General features: G+C 32.9%; 1 protein-coding gene across 10 annotated transcripts in view; it reads left to right on the top strand.

Annotated features, from left to right (window-relative positions):
- LOC102695531 (teneurin-2) overlaps positions 1-13,735 on the top strand; it is an 822,495-nt gene that overhangs the window by 33,579 nt on the left and 775,181 nt on the right. For all 10 annotated transcript variants that reach the window (XM_015349967.2, XM_015349971.2, XM_069196089.1 and 7 more), the window contains exon 2: positions 8,909-8,966. The gene's annotated coding sequence lies outside the window, so the exon portion shown is untranslated. The remainder of the gene's footprint in view (positions 1-8,908; positions 8,967-13,735) is intronic.

Genomic DNA, 13,735 nt, shown 5'->3' on the forward strand with positions numbered 1-13,735 from the left:
TCCATATTAATATAACTATCAATTGATGTTAAATCACTACAACATGTATCTTTTTACAATAAAAGTAAGTGGTGTTCTTACTACGTATTCTTATAAAACGATAAAACGTTATAACTTTTTATGAAGTACGGAATATAAGCTTAATAATGTTAGAACAAGCACGTTCAAACCAGAATCCATTGTAAGTTACCAAGTTAAAGACTTTGATGCATAAAATATTTATGCATAATTAAATTAGTTATGATGAAGGTGGAAGGTTGTGTACTTTTGTCCAACTGAGCAATCTTGCTTTTATAAAATATACCAACTTTTTAATGTTTCATGATTAACATGCTGTAATACACAGTTTAAAATGATTAAAAGTCTAAAGAGTATACAACTTAAGTTCTTAATTGGAAAAAGATTGTCCCTCAGTAGTGACCGGGATTCAAAACCAGGCATTTTCTGGCGACAGCTCAAATGCTGTATATGAGAAGTTAAGCTTTAATAGCTCCACCTGGCGGCTTTACAAGGTGCTTCTGGATACTATTATCCTATTTCAAAAAACAAAAAACATGCGGTAGGATGTGGTATATTGTGCCATGTCCACCACATTTTAACACATTGTTCCTTGCTCATTTTGAATGGCTGGATCTGTACAATGATACGTTTTCACTGAATCTCTAAGATTAAAAAATGGAAGGAAGTTTTGACTTCTCACACTGAACGTACACCTGGGAATATCCAATTGTAAAATCATATACAGTAATTCAAAATGAGGTCCAAAGTTGTCAGAGGGTACAGCCCAGTCTAGTAGATAGACAAATAGACAGGTTTATTGATAAAATAGGTTTGACTGTGATTACTAAATTTGACACCTACAGTAATAAATTAATAGCTGAAAACATAAAAAGAAGTCTATAATATAGAATATCAGGACAGGAGACCTAAATTTCACTGTTCCTGTTGAAGTGGGCAAAAAATAATTCAAAGCACTTTGCTGTTTAAACCTAGCATTAGCTAAAGCATCAATCCTATTTGAGTCTACTTGTATGTTAAGATGTAGTTTTATGAGTACACTTGTGTTTGTCTGTTATATTATGCATTTCATACAGTTCTTTGTTTAGATAAAATGGAGAGTTTCTACTATAAAGAGATGTGACACAATCATCAGCTGTAGACAATAGCTCTTTCTAAGGCATCAACCATGTTTTAATGAACTGCAAGTCACTCATCGCATGTTTAATAAAAAAGCCACATATACAGATCAGTTATGGAATAAAAAGGCATGCTCATCTCATAAATATGGAGTTTTGGATTCTGAGTTCCTGTGATCTTGTAGGATCAAAAGTTTCAAAAACAACCAGCTTTCGCACACAAAAACAGCTTTGCAATTCAATAGCAATATTAGAAATAAGGATATTTCACTGAATGCAAGTACATTATGTCATTAAACCACACAGAAAAGGACATTTTGCATTTTTAAGCAATTAAATTATGTGGCAAAGGATGAATAAAACTGAATATGGGACAGACAGATCAAGTCCACCATTTTTGGTTTTCAGAGAGTTGCTCCAGTACTGTATGCCATGAAAAGGAAATAGATTTTTTTTTGTAGTAAACCAGGTGTTAAATTTAAACAACCTGCATTGCTCACTCCTAAAATTAATATCATTTTATTATGTTCTGTTCACTGTATTTATCTTTGGCTGTTCAAGTGTACCAACCACTTATGCTGCATCGGCCATTAGATTTACCTCTTTCAGGCAGCTCTGACATTGAGTATTATTGGATTTAAGAAGGTCAGTCTCATCATTATGAAGTGCAGTGATATCTGATGGGCCTGATGAGGGAGGGGAGCCAATTCGTAGCTGTAACTACCTGCCATGCTTTGAAATATTTCACTTGCTTCTGATTGTATCATCATGGAATTTTCACACTTGATGCCACACTGGTTTTAAACCCCAGAAAGGGGTTTAACATTTGGCATTTCAGGTTCAAGTAGCAGTTTTCTGTTAATATCCTTTGGCTCTGAATGTGCAAATAGAAAGACACTGTCTGCTTTTCAGAAGATTAAGATGCTGGATTTTCCAGTCTTTTGATTCTTGGATATATTCAGAATATAGGATTTTGTTTGGTTTTTATTTACGATTTAAAAGTTTTATAATTCTCAAATTCTCAGGAATATTCTTTTCTGATTTGGATACAACAAACATGATTCTGGTCAGTTTATTGAAGTATCAAGTATCACAAGAAAATAAATCTTAATAATCTTCCAATTATGTTTATGTGTGCATATATACTATATAAGCATTTATTAATTCAATTGACAAAAGTAATCATTGGAAAGGAATCAATAATTGTTAGCCTTTTATTTTTAAAGAAAAAAAGATTATTTTTATACTGATATTAAATCTGTTATTACCTGGAAGTTCATTCAATGAAATTTTTGCTTCTTTTAAAAAAGCATATTAAACAGGCTTATATACAGTAACACTTCTTATTTTGGGGTAAACTGCTTTTGCTGTTTTCTTGACTCTTATGTTACTTGCAAATGGACGCCAATGTTTTTCTTTTTATCATTCTCTTCAGAAAACTAATACAAATTCATTTTGCAAAACACTACAGAGTGCGAAAGTCACAGTAACCAAAACAATTCTCATATATTGTTCTTAGCATGTGCTCTTTTCTTCCCACTTCTCTGTCCATCTGGCAAGTGGCATTAAGTGCCTGGTTACTACAAATACTGTATCTCTTTTCTTTGAAGCAGAGTCCAAACATGCCTCTGCAGCATTTTTACATTCTTCAGCAGTTCACACCCTTAATTCTGTCTGTATTCCATTAAAACCTACAGTACCTGCCAATAACACTTTTACTAATGAGACTAGGAAAGTGACAAATGTTTAAAGTCTTAAAATATTCAAATTGTTGCATTTTTGTATCCTCCTTTACTTAAAGAATGTTGTGGTATGATTAGTTTGTTTCACACCAAACCTTTCAGCATTGGAGGTTTTTCTGCATGTTTGCATGCTCATCTTATTTGCATTTTCCTGTCATTCGTTATTCTTGATTTGTTAACTGGACTGTACATTCCCTTCAAGAAGTGCTGATGAAAGATTGGACTGGGTATATTAGCCAGATAAAGACTTAGCAAGTGCAATTTGCAGTCAGGTGGCTTTATCATCATCAAAACCCCTTAGGAGACTGAAAACTAAGTGAGTGAATAATAAACACTGGCTGATTAGTGTTATACTAATTAAGACAGATGGATTGGAAGGGGGGCTTGTACTCCTGGTCAGAATGTAATTGTTACTCAAAAAAATGACAGAAAAATTCAGGGAATGTGTATGTCTTTTTGGAACACTGTAGAAAAAAATAACATACGTCGGTTTAACTCCATTCTAGTGAGATTCATTTCAGCTTGCATTTAGTACAGTACCTTTCTAATTAATGGCTTTTTATTGTTTCAAATATTTGTTTTAAATAATAAACACACACACACAAACACATATATTGCATTTGTGTAATGTATATTTAACCTTTGTACTGTTTATAAACTGATCATGAAAATTAATCTATAAATAGTATTTATTATGCATACATCATGCATGTACAGTATGTTATTAGAAATATCAACAGAATTAACAATAGTTGACTTTAAAAGACATAAATGACTATTATACACTCAAGTAACCTTGACAGTTTCATAAACACTAAATCACCATCACCTCTTTACTGAGAGAGATGATTGGACACAGATAAAGAGGTGATTTTACCTGCTGAATGTCAAGCATGGTGACAATAAAAAAAATCCAATATTTCATGCTCATCAAGCGAGCAATGTCTTTAATTTGTAATTGGTATGTTGGAGGCTAGATTAAGTAAGTGCACTGTTGCTTTCCACCTAGTCACTATTGTACTTGTAGCCATTGAAAATAGTTTAACTCCACATCTCTATGTGGATCAAGTCCTTGAACCTCAGTAGCTGCCCTTCCTGCAGGATCATCCAAACATGACATTCTTGTGGGATAGGGCTTGCTATTAGCGTAAAGATGATTCTTGTTAGATAAGAATGTGAAAGTTATGTCATGGATAATTTACTTGCCAGAAGTGAGCACAACTAAACATCTGTAAGATGAGTCTGGTGATGAGTGCAGTCTGGCATCTAATGCTCTAAGACCAGCAAAGAGTCACATGCTTGTCCAGGCTGGAGAAAAATTAGATAAAATCCCCCAAGACAGAAATTATATTGTAACTTGAAAGACATTATGCATTGCAGCTATACCGCTAGTGTTCGCAACAGTAGCCTCACATGCTACTAGCCTGTGATCTTTAACTGTAAGATTCATGTTGATCAACCCCATTCATGACAATTGTTAATCAGCATAATGATTTTACTGATGTCATGTCTAATAATTGTCATTTATCATTTTCCTGATAATTTTGTGATTTTGTTGCAACTACACATAATGTTTCTTTTGATGCCATCTGTATACACTATGGATGCATATGCATTTTTTTTTCCTGAGGGTTAAATCAGAAAAAATAACAAGGGAACTTACAAACAAGATGAAACCATTTAGACCATTTAGCTCATTTGATTTTTTAGTAGCTTGTTGATGAAAATGTCTTCTCTATTCTTTTCTTGAAAGCCAGAGAGTCAGCTTCAACGGCATAGCTTTGCAATATGTTCTATAGTCCATCACCCCTTTGTGTAATGAAGTGCACTTATTCTCAGTTTTAAAAGCATTAAATAATTTCCACTTCTGTCCTCTGGTTTTTATTTCACTGGTGATACAGAAGAAGCAAATTAAGAGATAGTCTTCTCTGTTCAAGACTAAGATTCAGTTCTTTTAGCCAGTCAGTAGAGGCAAGCAATGCTCCTCTCTGGACTGGTTCCAGGTCAACAAATATTTTTATATCTTAGTGAACAAAATTTACAGTGTTCTCAATAAGGCCTTACTCATCTGATGGACTGTTTCACTATTTCACTAAGTTTGATGTAATCACAAAATGAAAACAAAATATCTATACTCTCCAGATCAGCTTTGCTGAGCTCTATTATTTACTGTAATATTTACTATTTATAATAATAACTAATAATATTTATATGTAATATTTACTGTACTGATTGTGCCGTATTTTCTGCCATTATTTTCTGTTATTGTTTTTATAATACTATTACCTTTTTTGGATACCATGCTGTAAAGAAAGAAAGAAATAATTAAGTGAATTAAGAATAAGTACATTGAGAACTAAGCTAATTGTTAAAATGATTCTCAGAAGTCACTGGGAAAAAATGCATGTGAATACTGTAATATGTATAGTTTGTAATATTTGTTAATGTACCGATTTTTAACAACTTAGAAACACTAACAACTAATTTTATATTTCAACGTACAGCAATAATGCATAACATGATAGTTTTGTAGTTTTTAATTTTAATAAATATTTTTTACTTTGGTTTCACTACAGCTTTCACATTGACTGCACATGTATTTACAGTGAGAACAGCCTATTTTGTTTGATATAGAATAATTTGATTTTCATTCTTTATACCGCTATTGTGAATCCAGTGCTTGGTTAAATCAGTTAGGCTGTAAAAAAACATTGAATCATGAATATAGCTTTTTTTGTACTTCATATCTTCAGGAAGCCCACTTTAGTCAATCTCAAATCTTATTCTTTTTCTAGCTGTCATCATCAACACCTTTAACAGGATTTTTGTCCCATGGCTCATTAAACTAATGGCTTAATGGAGTTCCCATTCAATGGCTGCAGGTTTTTGGGGGAGTTCAGTAAAAGGTCAATTCACTGAGATCGTCATATATTTCTGTTTTGAAAGATCCCATAGATAATAGTTGTTCGTTTGTTTTTTTGGTGCTGGAAGTTTATGACCATTTTATTTGTTCTACTGCAATTTTATATGGTTCGGTAAATGTCAGTTTTCATCTTACTGATTGCAGTTTGGGCAGCACGGTGGTGCAATGGTTAACATTATTGCTTCGCAGTGCTGGGATCCTGGGTTCATTTTCTGGGCTATTTCTGCATAGGATTTGTACTGTATGTTCTCCCTGTGTTTTCATGAGTTCCACCTTCAGTCCGAAGACAAACTGGTAGGATTGGCTTCTGAGAAAGCTTGTTCTGGGTGAGTGTGTGCATGAATGTGTCTCTGTGTGCTTAGCAATGGACTGGTGTCCTGCCCAGGGTGTAGGCTCCAGCTCCCCCACTACCCTCTACTGGATAAAGCAATTAGAAAATTGATGGATGATTCCAAATCATACTTTTGACCTAAGAATTTTAAGTCCATTCATGTTCTTTTAAAAAGATGTGTTTTCTTCTTTACTTGGAAATGATTCTGTTGTCCTTCATTACAGATGTTATTCTCATTCCATCAATACATCACCATTCTTAGCAGTGCATCTTCCTTTGAATGTGATGTCTTTGATATATCTACTGTATATCAATCCAAAAGCCTCCCACTCATTTTTAAATGTTTTTATACATTTATGTTCAGTTTTGCCATCCTTTAATTTAGTTTTTTCAGTGGATATTGATTGAAGAAATCATAGTCTCTTCCTGTCTTCCATGAGTTCAAGGATTTCCTCAGTAATCCACTTGTTTTTCATCCACTTCCTGATTGTTGCATGCATTTCTCATTTCTTACTTATGATAGTTCCATTTGCTATTTCACCTAGTGTTTTCTCAGTATTTCATCCGTTTCTATCCTCTTTTATTATTTTCCAACTTTCACATTAGATCTCAGATCACTGTGACCACATCTTGAAGTTTGCATTACTTTTTCTTGCTTTAACAGATTTGTTATAGAAAGTTGCTAAATTGTGTACAATTATAACCATTTACCCATGATGGTTCTTGCAATACCTGTCATAAAAACATATTTTCCACTATGACACAGAACACAGAGCAAAAGTAAAAAGAGCCATGATTGAAAAAAGGTCTAATCGGAAAGGTATTATCTCCTCAGGCAATTAAATGTTTTATTTTGTGTCTGTCTTAAGTGATGGACATACTGTAAATCTTGAAATGGTGGAAAAAAAAAGGAAAGTTATGTTCATAAGATATACTATAGTTGGCTCACAAGAAATTAGCGTACTAAGATTTTGATCCCAGATTATTATGACAACGATCACCCCTGTATACACATTATACAATATTTTTCTCAATTAAAGTACTGTATAGGCTTTTACACCCTCAACTATATTCTTGAAATGTCCTTCAACACCACCTTTATTTCTGAGAAAACATTTGGCAGTACTCCCATATAGATCTAAATTCTGAGTAGCTATTTGTTATGTTTAAACAAAGAAGCAGTGTCTGTAAATGTTGATTTGTATTGGAAACTTCTGTTTTGATGTATGACATGCAGCATTTAAACCAGAATCTTTGTGTAACAGAGACGAAACAAAAGTACTTAATTGAAAGAACCAAACGTTTCTTTCCAGTATCTCTGTTACACAGACATTTCAATTAAAATGATTTATTACAAATACATAATGGATTTACAATAAGTAACTAAAGATGTAACTGCCTGGGGGTTGGGTTTTAGTACTGAAATAAGTAAAAACTAACTTTTCTAATTATTTTTGGTCTTTGCAAGAGCACATACAGTACAGATGTAAGTTGTTTGTTTGTAGAGTAAATATGTATTCAAGACATTTTGGTAGCTATTGAGTGTTTTTGGAGGCATCATCTTCATGACTTAATGACCATTAAAACAACAAATACACCTTTATCTGATCAAGCTGTATATACTGTATATCTATCTTTTTGTAGTCCTGATTCTAAAAGGTAACCTACAAACTTGCCTTGCTGACTATGCATAAATTACTTACAGTAGGTGCCTCAGGCTATTACCAAAATGAATTACATGGGAGATTTTTTTTAATTGCAATATTTAACTCCTTCCCATTTCCTACAAAAACACCAGGACTGTCATCGACAATCAAAAGCATTTACTGTATATACAGTTTCAGTATTGTACTGCTTTACTAATGAAGTAATGAAGCGGTGTTTTTTGTCTGGGTTAAAACAGTGGTTAAATCTTACAATATTACAATATAATGACTATTCTTTTTGTAGCAGAAGGACATGCAGTCCATAGTTATGTCTGCTTCTGAGAATCCACTTTAGTGATTAACAAACAATAATTAATGTTCTTGCTTTCTCTTGCATGGAAGCTGTTTTTGCATCAAGTTAATGCCATGCTATTACCGAAATAAAAAGCTTGATTACTTTTTAACATGATCTCAGCTGGATCTCATCCTGTGCCAGGCAAAAGACAGAGCTCCTGAATAATTATCATAGTAAAAAAAGCAGATGGGATCACTAAAAGCTTAAAATTGTCTAAAAAGTGTTTTTAGCCATTTTTAAATTCACAAGCACTGTGAGTAAAGTACAAATGAAATTAAAATTAACAAGACATAGTCTTTTTGTTACACTTGTTACAGTGCAAATTATTTGCAACTTATTTCTGTATTATAAACATTGCAGTTTACAGTTATAGAACTCCTTTTTGGATTAATTACATGTTCCTTTCAGACAAATAACCACAAGGCTGGTTTAATATCAATAAACTCAACAATCAAACAAAACAGTGCTTCACTTTCCAATATTTCTGCACAATTGAATATGAAGTTGTCGTTATACTCCTGTATAATGACACTTTTATTGTGAAAGCATTTTTGATAATTTAATCAAAATGAATTTTTAAAGTAGACAGAGGTTAATCTGTATTTTTAGCAAGAATGTGCAAGAAAAGTCAAGGTTAAATCTATTTATCAGTACTTCTGCATCAAAGTACCATACTAGAAGTACTGTATCAGATTAACATGTGCCCTCTCATTGACAGTTCATCATAATTTTGTTACAGAGACTGTCTAATTAAAGTTCCTTTTTACAACCTCAGGTGACAAGGAAATGAACATCAAGCATCATGAAAGGGTGTTAGAAAACAAAACGTCCAGGTAGGCAGACCTTCATGTTTTCATAGGCAATTTTACTAAAGTATGTTTTAAAGAAAAACAATGTTTTATTAGTTACCTGAAGTTTAGTTGCTGTAAATGATTTTTAGTAATTTCTTAATTGGGACAGCACATTTAATGGTAATGAGACAATAAATTACATGAGATAAGATGTGGTGACAGAGCAATGTAAAATAAGTTGTTTTGGCTCATTTGATTTAATGAGCAGTGTGAAAAGTCAACAAAACCACTGAAATTGATTCTGCAAAATGATCCTCTTTGCAAGCTCCCATCAGAGTGTGGTATATCTAAAATTAATTTAATCAAAGTAGCTTTCTACTTGCACAGCCATTAGACAGCAACACAGAGGTATTCATACAGCATTGACATCTGAAAGGCTTATTCAACTTTGTGAAAGCTCTAAATTGAATATCCAATTCTAGCAGCTAGAATTCTACACACAAGAGTAAACATAGATTATATGCATGGATTTCTGAACATTTAATCCATTTTATATTGTGTATCCAGTAGGTAAGGTGAGATTCAGTTAATAGCTGATTTTCTTCTTTTTTTTTCATATGAAGGTATTCATGGTATCTTTCCTTGTGTTACATTATCTCATTATCTTTAGTGTAGTTTAGGTCTGGGATTTTAGCTTTTGGTTCAAGACAGACACATTTTGTAAATTAACACTTTTGTGTTTTTTTTTTCTCAGTTTATTGGAGAGTAAGTCTAAGATGTAAAATTCTTCGCACTTTGGAAAACATAACGCAAACCTGATAATTGTGCTGGTGTTTCAGTCCTAGCCTTTAACAATATATTCTAATAGGAGATGTCTCCCAGAAACATATTGTGTTACTCCATATTTAATTACTGCTCAGCTTTTCCTGTTATGATTTTTTCCCTATCTTATTTGGCACTAAGGTAAAAGCAGCTGGATAATCTTCTATTGTAAGTGTCTTTTAAGTGTGCTTACATATTAAGTAGAGAAAAAGAGCGGTGGCTACAGTATTTGTTTGGAAACAGCTGATAAATGCAAACCAAATGTACATATTTGATAAGCAACACATTTGGTTAAAAAGCTTTAGGAATGAATTGTACGTAAAATTAATGTATGAATACATGCTGTTTGAAATGTCTCAATTTGAATTCTCAAGTGAGTACAAAGCTGCAACAATGTATTATTCAAACCCATTTATGACACTGTTTACAGTCAATGCAATGGTCATTTTTCTTAACATAACTTCTTTATGTTAACAGACAAAACTACCTTCTAAAGTGGCTTGTTACTTAAAATCTTTCAATTGTAAAATCTTTACTTATCTTACCTCATAATATAACATAAATCCTAATCTCTAGTGCATAAATGTACTGCATAGTGTACTGTATGTGCATAGGGGTGGGTGTGCAAATATTGTTTTTCAATGATTCTTGTTATCCCTTTTATCTGATTTCACTTCATTCTGATATTTAGAATAAACAACTTTATTTCGATAGTTGCTGTTTTGTGTAGAGCCTTTAAAGTAAACATTTATATGCTAAATTTAATTTTACTTTGAGTTTTCTTTCCTTTCAATCAGCTTGTACTTTTAATTATGTAGTATACAAAACATATTTTCAGTGCTTGACACAGATAACAGTGTATCCTATGAAAGGTCTTTGCTTTTAGATTCTTTCAGGGGGAGGACCTGTTTAATACAATCCCTGCAATGCAATGATTAATAAAGCTAACTACAAACACATTTGATGAAATTTGGTCTGCCAAAAGAAAAAACATTTTCATTCAAAATCTTTTGCAGGTGCTCTTGATTCCCATTGCTCCATTAACAGCTAAATTAACATGCTAATCTCTTCAACTTGAATTAAAATCAATTAATTGGTAGCTCAAGGAAAGAAATAAAATGCAGTGTTTTCGTGTAGCAGCCAAATTGGACATTTGAGAAGCTACTGAGAACTGTTTTAGTCTCATTATTATATAAGGTTTATTCAGGATTGTCAAACTGCAGTGCTTATTTTCTTCCTAATGGTATAATACTTTAAAAGTGAACAAAATAAAGATGATTCCAGCAGTCGACGATTCATGGGATTTTTGGTTTCTTAATGGGAGAGCATCTAACAAGAAATTACAGTCTGTATAATCATTTAACATAGCTGAATCTGGACAGGTAAAAGTTAACAAAATAAACTCAATTATTGTTATCATTTGGGATTTATTTTGAACAGCTTTCAAGTCTACAATGCCTTAATTAAGATAAAATAATGCCTCAGACTCAAATTTTGTTTGATCTGTTCTTACAATATCACTTTAATGGTAAAATATACCAAGATCAGTTTTGAGTCTCTCTGCTGTGCAAAATTGAACTGCTATTTCTTTACCCATGTGTACTAAATGTAGTTTTCTAAGTACAGTAATTGTGTAGCCTTTCTTCACTCATAAGATCCAAACAGAGTGATTGATTATGGACAATTTGAAACAATTGTTTAGGAACATTGTGTCAGAGCCACTTAAAAACACTTTTGGAATTGTGCTTAGTTCTAATTTGCACTTTTCATCGAATATCTAATGTTTTTAAACAAATTAGAGGTTTGATTCATAAATTTTTCTTGCAACACTCCATTTTTTGCATGTGTTGGAATTAAAATTAACAACAAAGCCAATCAATGTGATTAATGAGATGAGTTTTTACCACAGGACAACCTTTAAATAAGGTATTTACTTTGAAAAAAAGAAAGCTTTTTATAATAGTGTACAGTATACTGTATATGCATTGGGGTGGATTAAGGTTGTAAGTCTCTGAATTCATAGCTGGTGGTTTGTGTGGTCAAGACCCTATTGCAGAAAGTGTTGTACAGTACCTTGAGTGAAGTACCAGCATTATTTAGGATAATCCCTGTGATTGTCCAGTATTCAGTTCATTTTAGGGGGATTACACAATCTATTGTTCACAAAACACAATGACACCAACTTAAACTTTGGCCAAATAAGTGGATGTGGCTCAGGTATGGAAATTACCTCTGCATGTGTTAGTTCCCTTTAATAAAAAATCACTTTCTGCACAGTACAGTTAGTCCGACTTTGCTGAAATCATTTTGGTTAAATCTCATCTCTCTTGAAAAAACAACCACCTTTGCTGAAAACAGAATCCAGAAACCTGCATGCAGATTATAATGATTAAATTGTGACATCATAAAATGATGCACATGTAGACAAATCTAAAGAGATTTGCTGAAGTCAACGTGAAACTCCTTATCATTTTTTTTCTTGTGATATCGTGATCTTTGAGATACTGTAGCTGTGATTTCCAAAACTTCATAATTTTCACAATGCTGATGAGGCAAGAGCTGAATTTGCCCTTGAGTCCTCTGTGATTTATTTTTGCTTGTAATGTACAGTAAATAACCAAATTGAGTAAAAAGTTCAATTTTCCTCTGAAATAGACTGTTAGGATGTTCTTTGTATTCTGTTTATTCTTTTCTTCGATCAAAGTGTCCATTATTCTGATATAAATTATTTAATGTTCTGTCTTAATGTTTTATTGGTAATTCTAAATAAATCTTTATACTGTATATTGACTACTGCTCTGCAGTGAAACAATTGGCTTGTGAAAGTAGCCTTTCTGAATACAAATAAGATTATCTGATTACTGTTAGTTTTTTAAAACATTTTAAGATTGAGCTCTTACAATTATATATTTGCTTTTTAATTAAACTTTGAAAAGATTAAAATTCTTTGTCTGATTTTCTGTATTTTTTTAATAAATAATGATATTTGATATTATAGATAACAGGATAAAACTATGACTAGTCTTGTGAATAAGAAACAGTATATTACAAGGACACACACTTCCACATAAAAACGGAGAATACAGGCACCACTAAAGTTTGCATATTAAACATTTTATCATTCTGTTTTTAGGAAGCAAGTTCTCAGATATTCATGGCATTCCACATGGAGTTTGAGAATTGTTACCTGTTAGTGAATGAAAATAAAGACCTACAGGATGCCATTCTTCAGCAATATTCCCTTTATTGATGCTTACATCATCTTCCACCACACTGCTTGTTTCCCAGATGATGGTTGTGTGTATCTAGCTAATTTCCTTAACTCATAACTTCTTAACAACACACTGAGGAATCCAAATCAAATTTCTTCTGTTTAGCCCTAAACAAACTGAACTGAGACAGTGTCAGGCTGGCAGATGGATACTGCCCTTTTGCAATTCACAGATTCAATTTGTCACTTCGAGCACCAAAGCATGAGACGTACATGTAATCCTTGCATATGAAAAGATCTGCAGTTGTACTTCCTAGCCAAAGCATAGTATACACTACATCTTAAACTCACACAGATCCCTAACTTTTTCATACTGTACCATTACATTTTGCAAAAGCAAGTTTAGCTAACTTGCAAACATAGTGTAGAACCCTTTTGGTTCTTTCCCAACATGGCAATTTTGATTGCATACATAGTGAGCAAATACGTCCTCTAGAAACTATTTCTTTCCAGAATATAATAAAGGACACTTTCATTACACCTGTGTTATTATGTGTGTTTTGTTAGGTGTTGTGCGTCTACAGAAAAATAACTAGAACATACAAAGTTTGGGAGGCATAGTTCTGCCTTATAATATTAGGGCTGTAGGTTTAGTTCCGATGATACGTTCTTCCTGTGTTCCAAAGACATGCAGCTAAGTTAACTTTCTCCTGGGAAACCTGCCTTGGTGTGAGCATGTGTTTTTGTGTGTGCCCTGTGATGGACTGGCATCCCAACC

Source organism: Lepisosteus oculatus, chromosome 11 (genome assembly GCF_040954835.1).
Source record: "Lepisosteus oculatus isolate fLepOcu1 chromosome 11, fLepOcu1.hap2, whole genome shotgun sequence".
Taxonomy (NCBI): Eukaryota; Metazoa; Chordata; class Actinopteri; order Semionotiformes; family Lepisosteidae; genus Lepisosteus; species Lepisosteus oculatus.